This window comes from Cuculus canorus, chromosome 2 (assembly GCF_017976375.1).
Source record: "Cuculus canorus isolate bCucCan1 chromosome 2, bCucCan1.pri, whole genome shotgun sequence".
NCBI lineage: Eukaryota > Metazoa > Chordata > Aves > Cuculiformes > Cuculidae > Cuculus > Cuculus canorus.
Genome location: NC_071402.1, coordinates 31,847,107 through 31,862,201, shown reverse-complemented (window position 1 = coordinate 31,862,201; position 15,095 = coordinate 31,847,107). Strand labels below are relative to the sequence as shown.

Here is a 15,095-nt window from a genome sequence, read left to right as displayed (position 1 = left end):
TGGAAGGATTTCAGGATTTGGCATGTATACTTGCGTGAAAGAGATAGAGAAAGTACAAATCAGTTTACTCAAAGAGTACAAACACCTCAATTGCTGCACACAATAACTGGTCAGCGGCTGCTTAGACTAGTGTGAAAAGCAAGCTGCTTTGCTACTAGGATCCATGGTGGGTTTGCCTGTGTGTGAAGCTAGTCTTAGTGACCTGAACCTGCTGTCTGATGGACCCATGGCCAGCATTAAGGTGCAGTAAAGGCTGGTTGAAAGAACTCATGAAAAAAGTTGATTTAAGGCAAGGGATATGTTCTGGGTTGTAAAGTATTGGTTTTATTTGTTTGGGGAGTGTGCGTGGATGTACAAACACTTGGTGTATCAGGCCCTAGGATGCAATTGTTGGCGTGTCTTCCTCTTGTGCTGAGAGTAATGGGCGCTGTGGGAGGAAGGTGAAGCGCTAGGCAGTGTCTTTTTTGTTTGAGTCCTGAAAACTTCATTTGACATATGTAAAATTGACCTACTTGTAAGCAGAGACGAAATTTGGTAACTTTGGTTTTGCCGAGGCGAAAAGCTTCTTTTTCTTTAGGGACTTCTTATAATGTATGTTATTGCTGGTGTCTCCACCACTTTGCTCTTTGGTCTGTTAGAAGCAGCCAAACACTGCAACATGATACTCCGGAGGATTGTGCAAACAAAGTGAATATTTGCAGACAGAGAATACTATTGACGTTCACCTGTGGTTTACAGTGTCCCTTCAAATTACACTGAGCAAGGTTATAATATAGACTTCTTCGTTAGCTTTGCATGCTATATAAATTATGATTGATCACTAGAGAGCTCAGAATAAAGTAATGCAGGGCTAAAACTTGTAAGAATGGCTAATATTAAAAGGTAATGCAAACAATTGGAATATTGTATAGCACCTAAGTGCATTTAAATTCTATATTCATATCTAGTTCCCAACAATTAAAACTGGACTCAGATATTTCTTCAGCCAGTTTGTTTTATTCAAAACATCCATTAAGTCAGTGCAGTAAAATTATCCTCTTTTTTACGTTAGCAGTCATATAACAGAATAGCTGTGTAGGAAGAAATATCTTTGAGGAAGCATCTTAGCAAGTGTCTTAATTGTTAAGTAAAAATAACTTCATGTCTGGCAAGGGAAGAAATACTTGTCAAATACCAGTATAGGGTTTCTTTTAAGATTACTCTAATATAAATATTATGAAATCATAGAGCAAACATTTTCAATAAGAAATAGATTTCTCTCATTTGTTCTTTTTATTAAAAAAAAATTAAAACTGTCATCTATTTGGCATATGTCTTTAACAAAAGAAGGGAAAAAAAAAAACCCTAGGAACTCGAGTGTTTACAAATATACCAGTATAGTTACTGACTTCTTTTTTTTTTTTTAAGTGACAGAGGCAGAGCAGAGGCTGTGCTGACCTTTGTGAAAGAACAGATCCATGGGGAAAAGTTTTTTTTTATGCCAGACAGGAAGCAATCCTACTCAGCTGTTAAGGGTAGTGAAGGAGGATGCTTAAGTTACCTGTTATCACAGTGAATGAAAAGAAACCTCAGGGCTGTTGCTTCTCTAAAGCTAAAGGTGTTTTAATCCAATAAGCTAGCTATCTGTTAGTGTTTCAAAGTAATATTTTAGTTTAAAAGATTTATTGTTTTTCTTTCAATATTTGTTTTTCTTGCTGTGCACATAATCCCAAATTTCATTTTATGGTTATTATACTACATAAATCTCTACTTCTGCTCTATATTGCAAGGCTCTCTGTTGATCACTGTATTGCATTTCAAAAATTTTAAGTAAGTTTTTTTGTGTGCTTATGTAAAAAGTTTTTCTAGTTCACAATACATATCTGGATATCATCAGTAGTTACAGCTAATTCAATGACTGAAAATGAGTCTGTGATGGCTGTAGCTGTAATTTCAGTAAGGCAATAGTACTGTAGCAACTCGCTATGTAGGTGCAAATTGTTTTGATGTATGATAAGTTATTAACCTGTGAAATGATGAACCCCAGATGCAGTATTGTATGCATTTATGTCAAGAAAAAGGAAATACATATCATATAAAAACCCCATCCTGACATACGAAAAAAAGTTCCAGAGTAGTAGGTACCTGTTAGGAACTTCTCTTGCTTCTTGGTTTACTTTACAGTGGATGGTGTCACTACAGATTTTCTCTGTCATTTATTAAAACTTTTCTTATAAAGTCAGCCAAAACACTGTGGTTGGAAAAATTATGATTAGAGAAGTGTTAATAAGGCCACAGCCTCAGTTGTGTTATGCAGGGCTTGTGTGCAAGAGAATTCAAATGAAACTCATGTAAAACTGAAGGCAGAAGAACACTGTTACGCAAGAAAATGTGAACTCCCTGAATCAAAATGGAATGAAATTACAATGCTTAAATACCCAGCATGGTGGATAACGAGCAGAATACAACAAGGGAAAGAAGCCTAGCTCTCCCATACCAACTTTTTAAATCTAACAGTGCATTCTTCTGTGAAACTGAAGTGTAGAGTTAAGAAACATTCCAGCTAAGCAACTAAGTTAAAAATGTTTTGGTATAGATCATCCTGATGTCTGTAGAGCATCCCATGTGTCATGCATCCAGTAACTGGGAGATCACTCTAGTTCACGTGTTGTGACTCTCCTGCTGGAAAGCTTGAGGTTGGGGTCAGTGGGATGTGCTGTCCCTTCTCCTGAAATGAAGCCCTGCAGTGCGTGGTCTTCTTTACCAACTCCACGCTTCTCCTGGTCAGTAATAACTAGGGAGCTGCTGCTGCAGGAGCCTGGGCACCACCATCCAATGTCGCAGACAAAGAAAACAAATCAGGCAGAAATCAAAGAGGAGTCAGAGGCTGAGAATGTGGCAGCTGAATAGTGCAGAGTGCTGTGAAGTGCTAATGCACCAGTGGTTAGATAGCATCAACATAACTTCCTCAAGTGATGAGAACAGGCAAGCAAGTTCTTCACAGCCTTTACCATGCACTGTGCTCTTTAAAGTCTTCCAATACAGCCAATGTAAAACTTCCATCATAGCTTTTGGAGGTTAGTCTGTAATGAAAGTGTAGTTCCCAACCTGTTTATCGCCAGTCATAGCAGAACTAAAATCCAGTTTGCAGAATGGGGCTGCTCCATGGGTTTTTAGGTTTTGTAAGACAAATGGAAGGCTTTGGGTTGGTGAGAGGTGTCGTAACTCTTTCTTTCACATGTACAGGCTCTTCAGGATAGCTTATGACTTAGATTAGGAGTTTCCAGTACAATAAAATATTGTGGAAACAAAGCCTGTAATGGCTGCCACAGTATATTTCATGCTGAGTATTAAATGTCTTAGGTTCCTTCAGTGGTGCTGCATGTAGATAGTGTTGGGCAAACATTGATTCCCTGGTTATCTGTATGATGGATACAGTTCATAGTGATTTGCGTGGCACACTGGCAATCAAACCAGATCACATGTTACCTGTAGTTCGGGCTAAATGGAAACACGATTGCCTGTGCCAGTTTTGCCTAGGCTTGTTAAAAAGGTGGATAGTTGTTCAGAAGGCTCCAGAGTATCATCTGGTCTGCTGAATTTGCAGAACCGGATTTACGTAATTTAGAAAATCTTTAAATTACACTTGGTCATAATGGACTCCAGTTAAGACTGTGGCGAGGACTGGCGGATAATACAGATCTGATGAAGGGTTAACTGTAGAAGTTTTAATCCAGATCAGGCCAGGAGCATATACAAAAAATATAGATATTATTCTCCCCATTCTTGAGTTGGTATGATTTGACCTCCGTCATAATATCTGCCGTAATATATTGGCATCTAGTGGAAGGCTTGTGTAACTGCAATGTAAATTTTGAGCAAATTCCTCGTAGTGTCTCTGTATGGAATCTTACATCACAGCCACCAGTGTATCCCATGGCTAGAATAGATGTATTTCTGTACATAATCCTGTGGCGATACAGATCTGCAAAGAGCATATGTAGCTGAAGATCTGTATTTCTGACAGAAAATAAATATATACTGTTGCAAATAGATTTCATGGGGGTGGCTGGGGATGGTGTAAATTCACTGCCTTTAGCAATTAGAATTTAGGAACTGACTGTTCAGTGCCTGTATGGTTAGCTTATCACAAGTAAATTAATGGACAGGGAAAACATCATTACTGTACAAAAATAGATGAACTATTACAAAATATTTATCTCAGTTTACCTTCCAGGGAAACAAACCTACTAACAAACAGCTGCATTGCAATACAGAGATGTAGGGTTATATGAAATAGGAGAAATTCAGAATTTGAAGTAAAATAATCTATCTTATTTCTATGATAGTAATAACCAAATAGCAATAAATATGTGTATGTATTATTTTATGTTTGTATATACATACCTCATAAAATCAGACACTAACTCACAGAAGCACAGAAATTAAGAATGAAAGGGAGTTGAGGAGAATATCTTGTCTGTATGCTGAAATAGGTGAACTCTTCATAAACTTCTCTTGATATACAGCAGAAAAGCCCCTCTCTTTACTCTGTAAACAGGAATAAAAGAATCTGGGCTCCTTCCAGGAAGTTTCACAGGAATAGTACAAACTAATAATGATCATTGTGATAACAAACAGGACATCAATACCTGCCAATGGTGTTCATACAATCAGAAACTTTCCAGAATTACTGGGATTTGACTGCATGACATAAAAGTAATGTGAAAACTGAATAGAGGTAATAACACTGAATAAAAGTCTGAGAATTTGAAATGGACAATTAAAGTTAACTTATTTTTTTTAAAAAAAAATCTCCACTGAATATGGGAAGGATAAGGAAAACATATTTTAATCCAAAAGGAGATAGAGGAATATAAGCTATTCTGGAATGTATAAACAATGAATAGATTGTTTTAGTGTATTCAAGAATGAAAGAGGACTAAGAGGCAAAAGTTTAAAAGAATAATGAAAAGTGAAAATGTATATTCTTTGCTAGTTGTACATTCGTTGCTGTACAGAGCAATAAGAGCTATTGAAAAGCAACGTTTTAAACAAATTTCCCAAAAACATTCCCTAGAAAACTCTAAAGTACATATTTATTGAATATAATCTTTATGAACTCCAGATGTAGCATCATACGTATTTATTCATGACATTTTTTAAAGATTGGTGAAAACGATCTTAAGCTAGAAAGCCATCTTTACAGATGAATATAATGAAAGAAGGTAGCTGGTAAAGATGTAAAAAAATATTTCATCTGTTTGTTTTCAAATAGAGATCTCTTTGTTTTGGATCCCTACTGCAAATTAAGAAAAAATATTCTAATAAAGTGAAAATAAATGATGAGGCAACTGAATCCCTGACATAAGTTCTCCTGTGGCTTTTTGATTGTGACGTTTGTAAGCTGAAATTTATGTTGCAGAGTATTGAAAGTCAATAGAACACCTGCTTTTTGTGCAGATCAGTTTTAATTATAGAGCTATGACTAATTCCACCATCATTTATATACATGCATTTGTACATGGAAATTTCTTTAACGTAGCATTTACTTTGTTTCAAGCAAACATTTGCCTAACTGTAGTAATAAAATACGTAGTAACATGTGAGTATGACACACGATTTATCTGGCAGCATGAAGTTACTTTTATACTACAGTATTTTATATCTGTTGAGTCACGTGAAGTTATACTAGCCTGTAGGATTTTCATCTGATATGAGTATTTTCATGTTTGGTTTTAAATATTAACAGCACATTTAATTAAATTTAGTTAAATATGATGTAAGACATTTTTTTCTACTCTTTTTAAGAGTAGTTGAAAGATGGAAGTTGGAATATGAAAGATAGTTTCATGTTATTTCAGAGTATTAATGATTCCTGATGTGTTTTTTTAAAAGGAAATGATAAAAGTCAGTTTATATTGAGAAGACTGAAATAGAAATGCAGAGGAGTATATACACAGCATTTGCAGTAATAATTTCTTCAAAACCTTCTGTGGTTGTCTAAGAACGGTTTTGCCTAACTACTGAATAATCTAATTAATATATGATTTTAAGTTATAATTTGGGGTAATGAAAAGTAGTAGACCACTTAAAGGTTCTCTGTAGCAACGAATCTGGCTTAGCAGAGTTTCCACAAATCTTTTTTTCACAATTACATGTAATTAGGTCACATCAAGACTGATCAGGAATAGGGCTTCTTTCACTTCTCAGAGGAGCATGTCCACAACTGTATGCTGTTGATTTGGCAGAACTTATAGCACTTCTAAAACTTGCTAGAACGCTACTGACCTGGAAAAAAATGTGAAAATATGCAATTACATCCCTCAGACCAAAAGTATGCTTCAGTGCCTTTTCCTTTCTTGTGCTTTTGTCCTGAAAGGCAACACAAACGACAATTACTAGCAACACTAGATACTGACTGCTCCCTATAGCATGTTCAATATAGAATTGGCTCTTGCATTAGAGAACCATGTAATTTCAGTGGTTTCCATCTCCAGACAGCTTTTTTTATCAAAGATACTGGAACTCAGTCACATCGTCCAAAACTGCAACTGGCAGAAGATGATACTTGGCGATGGAGTACTCATTTAAAAGGCATATCTTAAAAATCATTCAGCCTTCAGGAAAATTCACGTATCATATAAAGAGAACTTTGCAAATTTTTGGATGTTGTTCTGGACTATTTAACAAAGATGACCTGAATGGAGCATTCTGGAGTGTCACAAAATGTAAATATGAATTGTTTAAAAAACTGGCCTATCTGTACTACAAAAAGCATAGAGGATAGAAAAATAAGGCCTTTTATTGTTACTATGGGAGATGCTCTTAGGTCCTGAATGAGAGAGAAAGCATATCAGTCCCCTCAGAACCTTTAAAATTTATTAAAATTTCCAGCTTTGTCTAGACTTTTGCTTTCTAAACCCAGAGATTTCTAGGGTTTAAGTTAGGTCTGCTTGTCACAGCATGCCTTGTTTGATAAACTCTTAGAATGGTTTGGGGTAAGGGACCTTAAAGGTCATCTAGTTCCAACCCCACTGCCATGGGTAAGGACACCTTCCACTACGTCAGGTTGTCTAGAGCCCCATCCAACCTGGCCTTGAACACTTTCAGAGATGGGGCTCCCACAAATTCTCTGGACAACCTGTTCTCTGGACAACCTGACTTGCCACCCTCACAGTAAAATTTTTCTTCCTAATAGCTAATCTAAATCTCCCCTGTTTCAATTTAAAGCTGTTACGCCTTGTCCTGTCACTACGCTACCCGATAACAAGTCCCTCCCCAGCTTTCCTGTAGCCCCCCTGTAAGAACTAGAAAGCTGCTGTAAGGTCTCCCCAGAGCCTTCTCTTCTTAGGCTGAACAAGACCAACTCTCTCAACTTATCCTCAAACGGGAGGTGCTCCAGCCCTCTGATCCTCTTCATTTAGCATGGTCTTCTCTCTGTACAGTTGAAAATGAGTCTCCGGTCAGGACACCGTTGGCAGCAGAGGTCAGCTGGGCAAACTATCTGGTCAGCTATCTTGTCCACAGGTTGCTCTCAGACCTTTGCTTTGGTCCTATAAAACGAGCTCCCACCGGCAGTACTGTTTAGCTACATAGCTATATTGTGAATCAGTACAAAATACTGTCCCATGCTCTACGACAGCTGTTTTATTCTGTTGAACTTTCAGCACATTTTCACAGAATCACAGAATCACAGAATCACAAGGTTGGAAAGGACCCATTGGATCATCGAGTCCAACCATTCCTAGCACTCCCTAAACCATGTCCCTCAGCACTTCATCCATCCATTCCTTAAACACCTCCAGGGAAGGCGACTCGACCACCTCCCTGGGCAGACTGTTCCAGTACCCAATGACTCTTACTGTGAAGAATTTTTTTCTGATATCCAACCTGAACCTCCCCTGACGGAGCTTCAGGCCATTCCCTCTTGTCCTGTCCCCTGTCACTAGGGAGAAGAGGCCAGCTCCCTCCTCTCCACAACCTCCTTTCAGGTAGTTGTAGAGAGTAATAAGGTCTCCCCTCAGCCTCCTCTTCTCCAGGCTAAACAACCCCAGCTCTCTCAGCCGCTCCTCATAAGACTTGTTCTCCAGCCCCCTCACCAGCTTCGTTGCTCTTGTCTGGGCACGCTTCAGAGCCTCAACATCCTTCTTGTGGTGAGGGGCCCAGAACTGAACACAGGCTTACAAAGTTGGAAATGCGTATTTTTGCTGCTGCACACTGCAGTTGAATTCAAGAATGTGAATTTTTGCATATTCATTTCTACAATGTTGTTTGCTTATAGCTTTAATTTATACCAGGCAGCCTTTTCCTTAACTTTCTGACATTAATTCTAGTTGTCATGAAAGAAAAGGCACTTCAAATGCTGGATATACGGATATTATAAAAGAAGGCTGGCAGCACAGCCATTTCAGGAAATGCAGCCGTAGCTGGGAATATGTTGCCTTTCATGCTTCCCAGCAGCAAATGTTCAGATTGTTCCCAGACCTCTCCTGGGAACTGGACTGCTGAATGACTTGTGATTTAATCTGCAGAAAAGCAAGATTTACTTATTTTCTTTTGTGCCCTAAAAGTAAACTTTAACTAGAGGCTTTTCAGAAGAGTTGTCCAATCTGGCATTCCCCTGACCTTCCTGCAAGTGCTGTTCTTCCTGGAGTGGTCTAATGGTGAAGCCATAATATTGTGGTGAAGCCATGACCAATACTATTGCTGTTAGTGAGCATCTGCTCTCTGCTCAGATAACAATTGCTTTTGGTTTTGGTTGGATACAGATCAGGTTGGAAGATCCTACCTGTGTCAGACAGCAGAGGGACAGGGGTTTGCTGCAGGGAGAGGGCTGGCAAAATGTAATTTCCTAAACGGAGATGGGTTTGTTATCATGGGCTGAATCTTTTTCTAATAACTGCTGCCAAAGAGAAAACACTCATTTCTATCAATCCTTTATAGCCTACTGAAAAAAAAACCAGGATGGGAAATATATCCTGGCGTATCTGGGTCCATGATTCAGCATTTCATAAATGGATAATTATTTAAGTCTATTTTTACCTTTGTAATCAATACTGAGTGTTTGTCGTTTTTTTCTGTTGCCATCTAATTGGGGCCAAGCAGTTTGCATAAATGTTACTATCACTGGCACCCCCAGAGACTTTTCTGTTATTGTCAAGAAACATATGGCCAGATGATTAAGGATCCATGCATGCAGTATGTGATAAATTTGTCAGCAATTAATTTCTAAATAAAAATTACAATAAATATAGGAATCCCTTTAAGATATGCTATTGGAATTCACATGGATATATGAATTTCTTGGAACACTATTCTGTGAACAGAAATTTCATTAAAATGCATGTACCTTTGTGTGGCAGTAATTCAGTCTGAAAAACAACCTGTTGGTTTTTGTCTTCCATTCACACATGCCCTTGAATATTTTTGGCAGCAATAATTTGAAGACATTCCCTCCACTAGTATCTGATTCTTTGCACTGCAAGCAAAGATGACAGTCTTGGAGCCAGATGCTCTAGTGTCTCCCAGTTTAGAGAGCAAGTAATTCTTGCTGCTCACATGGCTGCTCTGATTAAGTGCCTCTTGCTCCTTTTCAGACACCATTTGCTGCTCTGCAGTGTTCTCTGATTTGAACACACTTGTGTGCATCTCCATTTAATTTATCTCTCCCCCACTCAGCTGTCTATGTACCATAATATGGAAGAGCAGACTTAAATCCACAGCAATTTATTATGACCCAGCATTTCATGGACAGAGGCCAAGACTACTGCTGACTCGAGTAACTTTAGTAACAAAACACTAAGGAAATATTACCTAATTTTTCAGCTTCAGATTAATCTCAATTAGAACAAAAATAAAAGCCTGTTGTGACTAGAGTAGTCCTCAGCACCTTTTAGCGCAAATAGGGTTAAATGTTGAGTGAAGGGACATACTTTTCATTTTCTATCATGGAAGTACAACTGGTAACTGTGATATCTGTGTATCTCAGGAGGTGAAAAACGACGAACCAGTGATGAGCAAACACTGGCAGAAAACATAAAAGCAGACACATAATTCACAGGCCAGACAGCAAGAGATAAGACACTGCATACGAATAAGTGGGTGTGAGAGCAAGCCCGTGATGAAGGAGAACATTTAACTGCTTCACTGAAAGTGCAATTACACAAACAGCTCTTCTGGCTGCATTTCATCAGTAAATACTACCCAGTGGTATAAAACTGTTAAAAAAGAAACCAAACAAACTATGAAAATGGCAGGCTTGCTTCCAGGTAAAATAAATAATGCCCGGTTAAAAATACCAATATATAACATCTGCCGTTCAAATAATCAGTTTGGTTTCTGCTTCTTCCTCAAAATGAGTATTCTTGTTGGCTCAGATTGAGAGGTTTTCTTTGCTTTCAGCAGACCATTTGAACAAGACCATACGTTCTTCCATCAATATAATTTTAAAAAGGTGATGGAAAAATAGAGTACTGATATTTCTTAATTTCCGTAAATACCCTATGCTGTAATAGAACAGAATCATGGTTTAGGTTATAAGGGACCTTAAAGATCATCTGGTTTCAATCCCTCTGCCATGGGCGGGGACATATTCCACTAAGTCAAAGCCCCATCCAACCTGGCCTTGAACACCTCCAGGGATGGGGCTCCCATGACTTCTCTGGACAACCTGTTCCAGTGCCTCACGAGCCTCAGAGTAAAAAAATTTCTTTCTAATATTGAATCTAAAACTCCCCTATTTCATCTTAAAACCATTACCCATTGTCCTATCACTGCACTTCCTGATGAAAAGCCCCTCCCTGGCTTTTCTGTAGCTCCTCTTTGAGTTCTAGAAGGTCACTATAAGCTCTCCCCAGAGCCTTCCTTTCTCTAGGCTAAACAAGCCCAACTCCCTCAGCCGGTTAGTGTATGGGAGGTGCTTCAGCCCCCTGGTTAGACATTTGGTAGAACATCTTTATGGGCTGTCACTGCAGGTACGACCTGAAATAAGAACAACAGTATTCCAGGTTCTGAGGACATTTTTGGTGGCCACAGAGAAAAAAAGGCGAGATATTCCTTCCAGAGTTGGATAAGAAGGAGAATGGGGCCTGAAATGAGGGGAGTTTGTTGCAGCAAGAAGCAGCTTCAAAATTTTAAGTTGATGTAAAAATATTTTTTGTAAAAGTTTCATTTTTTCAGTGAGCTCTAACTTCAGGTTTCCTGGTTGATCTCTGTGGCTGGTTCCCAGGATCAGCCTGTAAACGCTGTTGTGTGCCTCAGCCCTCTTACAAAACCTCTGCATGCAAGATCAGCATTTGAAGCCTTAGAGAGCTCCTGACTGAGGACCTGGATGCGGGAAGGACCTCCATCCTTTACTAGGGAAATTCAGTCTGTTCCCAGCTGTGGCAGGTTTGGGCTGTGGACCTCTTGTAGGGTGGACATGACTGGATTTTCAGAAGCGGCAAGCTCCTGTTTTGCATTATCCTCTTACAAGAATTTTAGATCCAGACAAGTGGGAGTTCAGTTTTCGCCTTACTCAGTCTGTACGTTTGCCATTTGGTTTGGTATTGCATGTCAATACTGCCCTATGTATTTCAGTACTGTCCCCTACTTCCTTGCTAATGTATTTAGCTTTTTAAAGAACAAACTTGAAAATATGTATTTGTTAAGGAGTAAGAATACTTGCCTCAAAGTCACAAACCTGCAAGCAAAATATTTCATTCCATGTCCCAAGCATTCTGTGAAGGACAATTTGTGAGTAAAACGCATAAACATTTTTCATAGCTTAGATTGCTGAGCTCTCTGGGCCACTTATACCGGCTTTGTGGAAGTAGCTGATTTCACTTGAGATTTGTAAAGCGAGTCTGGATTTCCTTAATCATCTGTTTAATTTAACTGCCTTTAATGATCCAGCACATATGGCCCAATGAAGTAATACTGGATTACAAGCCATACAGTTTTTATGCTGGAGAAAGATTTAGTTACTGTAACCATTTCACACAGCCATTATAAAACTTGGCTGGACTTTTCTGTGCTGTCTTTCAAAAGAAACTGAACTCCTTCAGTAAAGGTTTCTCCATGCAAATTTCAGGATGACCCAATATGGATATTTAGTTCCACAGGTTTCATTTTAGTATTTAAGTAATAGTATAATCCAGTGTGTACTCAAATATTCTTCTCTGGAATACTGTTTTAAAATTTCTTTTTGTTACAGTAGTACTTTCCATTACTTACATTGTCTGATCTGATGCTTAGATTTTCTGGATCTGATTTAGCTAAATTACAAACCAACACATTCTTGAGTGACTAGATCTCCATTCAAGAGTCTCATAGTTTAGTTTTCCAAACTATATACCTGAACTATTCAATTTTTGGTGGTGTGACTAACATTATTTTTCATAAATTATTTGTAAAACAGACCAAAGTAGTTGAATAAAATATAGCATTAACTGCAATGTGAATAGGAACTTTAATTTGCAGAGCATTTATGTCAGAGAAAAATATGAAGGCAAAAGGTTGATTAAGCTCCACACTGTTATATTATTCCCCTACACTTCCCAGGTGGGAGGGAAAGCATGACCAGGACAATAAATTCCAAGGCAATGTCTTCATTTAGGTGAATTAAGTTATTTCAATGCATTTTTACAATGTATATATGTAGTATGTTTTATATCTTCGGGTCACACCGCTTCTTTCCTTTGTAATGTTAAGGCACTTGTCTTTTGGAGGTAGCCAAAACAATGTAGTGCCTCCAGAGCTCTTTATCTATTCGTGGCCATGTATTCTGCTTGTAGAATAGTTCATTACTCTTCCTAGAATCAAAAGGAGCTGGGAAGCCATTCTGAAAACAGCTAACATCTTGCCTAGTAGTATGAAAGCAGAGCGTCTCTTTTGTTCGCTTGCTCCCTGCCTACCTGCAGGCCCTCTTGCATGGTTTTATCCTTCCAGATTTCACTGCTGCTCAGTGTTCCACTTGAGTGCACTTCAAACCCTGCATTTTAAACCAACTCTAACTACAACCTAGGGACCTATACAATTGCACTAAAATTTGAAAGCCATTAAGTGACTGAATAATTTAGCAGTCTATACAGCCAAGGTTAATTGGTGGTAACAATAATTCTGTGGATATTAGAAGTATTATGGCATTTTCTGATTTTCTGATTAACTTTTGAAATGCCTTAAAATTTTTCCTCCAAGTCAGCCTTAAGTTCTATAGAAATATAGAATCATAGAATCATAGAATCATAGAATCATAGAATCATAGAATCATAGAATCATAGAATAGTTTGGGTTGGAAGGGACCTTAAAGATCATCCCGTTCCAACCCTCCTGCCATGGGCAGGGACATCCGACTAGACCAGGCTGCCCAAGGCCCCATCCAACCTGGCCTTGAACACCTCCAGGGATGGGGCATCCGCAAATTCCCTGGGCAACCTGTGCCAGTGCCTCAGCACTCTCATAGTGAAGAAATATGTCGATCTATTTTTTTATGTCTCAGTTTTAGGAAGACAGCTCTACCTTTCATATAGGAATTATGTATTCTGCCTCACGTGTTAACAAGACCAGAAGAAACCACCTCCTCAGGTGCTTGTATTCATTCTGCTTCAGTAGCCAATAACTATGTCACAGCCTAAATTGGAAAGATACACAATCTGTGATTTAAGTCTTCTTTGCAAAACTAGACCAGAACTCCAATGCACCAAGGCTGGCATAAATGTGACCATCTTTAACATGATGCTTTCTGACTAAAAAAATGACACAAAAAGAGTAAATCCATATATTTGCATGAAAGCTTAAGGAAGTTATTCCATTTGGGCTTATGGAAGTTTTCGGTTGCAAGCTGAGAGCATGGAAGTGATTTACTGTGTGCATAACCCTGGAATTCCAGGTTGCATCTCTGTAGCATTTCTCTCCCCGGGAAAGCCTGTTTGTCTACATCTAGCATGACGAATGCGAGCAGTTCCATCATTTGTTTATATGTTTTACGGTATGTTACAGGTATCAGGTATGAACAAATCTGCTTTGCAGAGGGAGAAGTCAAGGCAGAGAAAAATGAAGTAACTTGATCAATGTTATATGAGAAGTCAATAACAAAATAAGACTAAAAAGCTTCGGAGAGTCTGTTGGGTGTTTCTTCAGGAGCTCCCACTACAACCTCAGATGGGTAGTTATAGAGATAGATAGTTTTAAATTACTTGTGTAAGTGTATTTTGTGATGCCCTATCTCAATACAGTTACAATACTCAGCTGTTCTTGAGACTTTGAACTAGCCTGTAGGATAGCATTTATAAAGTTAAGTGCTTTCAGTAATTTTGCTTTGATGGCTCCTATTAGCCAGTTTGTGCAGTCACCTAAAACAAGGAATAGCTGCTCAAATGTCAGCAATGGCTACCTTTTGTAGTCTTTGTAATGTTTCTTTCCTGTAGGATTGTTTGCTAATCGTTTTGGCTGATAACTTCAAAAGTTGTATCTAATAACTTGCTCTAAGTTTCTAGGTAGTTGCATGCAATGAGCAATAGCAGCTACCTTGAATAAGTTTTCCATGCTTCTCAGTATCTCAAACACTGTGTAGAAATACGTTAACTAGTCCTTATGGTTGGTTTGTGCTGCAGGAAACACATTTTTCTCATTAGTTGAATGAGCCCATGCACGGTGTAGCAAAACACTGCAAAACTTCCAGGGTATGCAAAAGACTAAGACAGTTTTCATCAAACTCCCAACTTTTTTTTCCATCAAGAAAGTAGTATTTATCATGTAGCTAAACAGACTCTGTCTGGGAGGATCTGCACAGATCCAGCCTCCTCTCACTGTCCCAACCATGCAATCACTTCAATCTCTGTAATTCATTACACCTTGCAAAGGATGCTGGGGGTAATCTCATGCATAGGATGAAACTATAAGAATTGTCTAGCAAACATTCATCTTCTACCTACACGTGTCACTGTGCCCACTGAATGTCTGACAGGACAAAAAAGATTAAAATGTAGTATCAATGTATAAGTGTTTATGCTATACTGGCTAGATTGTTTTCCAGGTTCTATAGTACAGTTTCAGAGATTTTGAATGTTTAGATGTGGTAAACGATCTAATGAAAGGTGCCTTTCAGACTAGGTAATAGTACAAATAGTTGTTAT

General features: G+C 38.4%; 1 long non-coding RNA gene across 1 annotated transcript in view; it reads left to right on the top strand.

Moving 5' to 3' along the window:
• Nucleotides 1-15,095, top strand: part of LOC128851148 (uncharacterized) — a 203,229-nt gene that overhangs the window by 21,393 nt on the left and 166,741 nt on the right. The window lies entirely within an intron of this gene.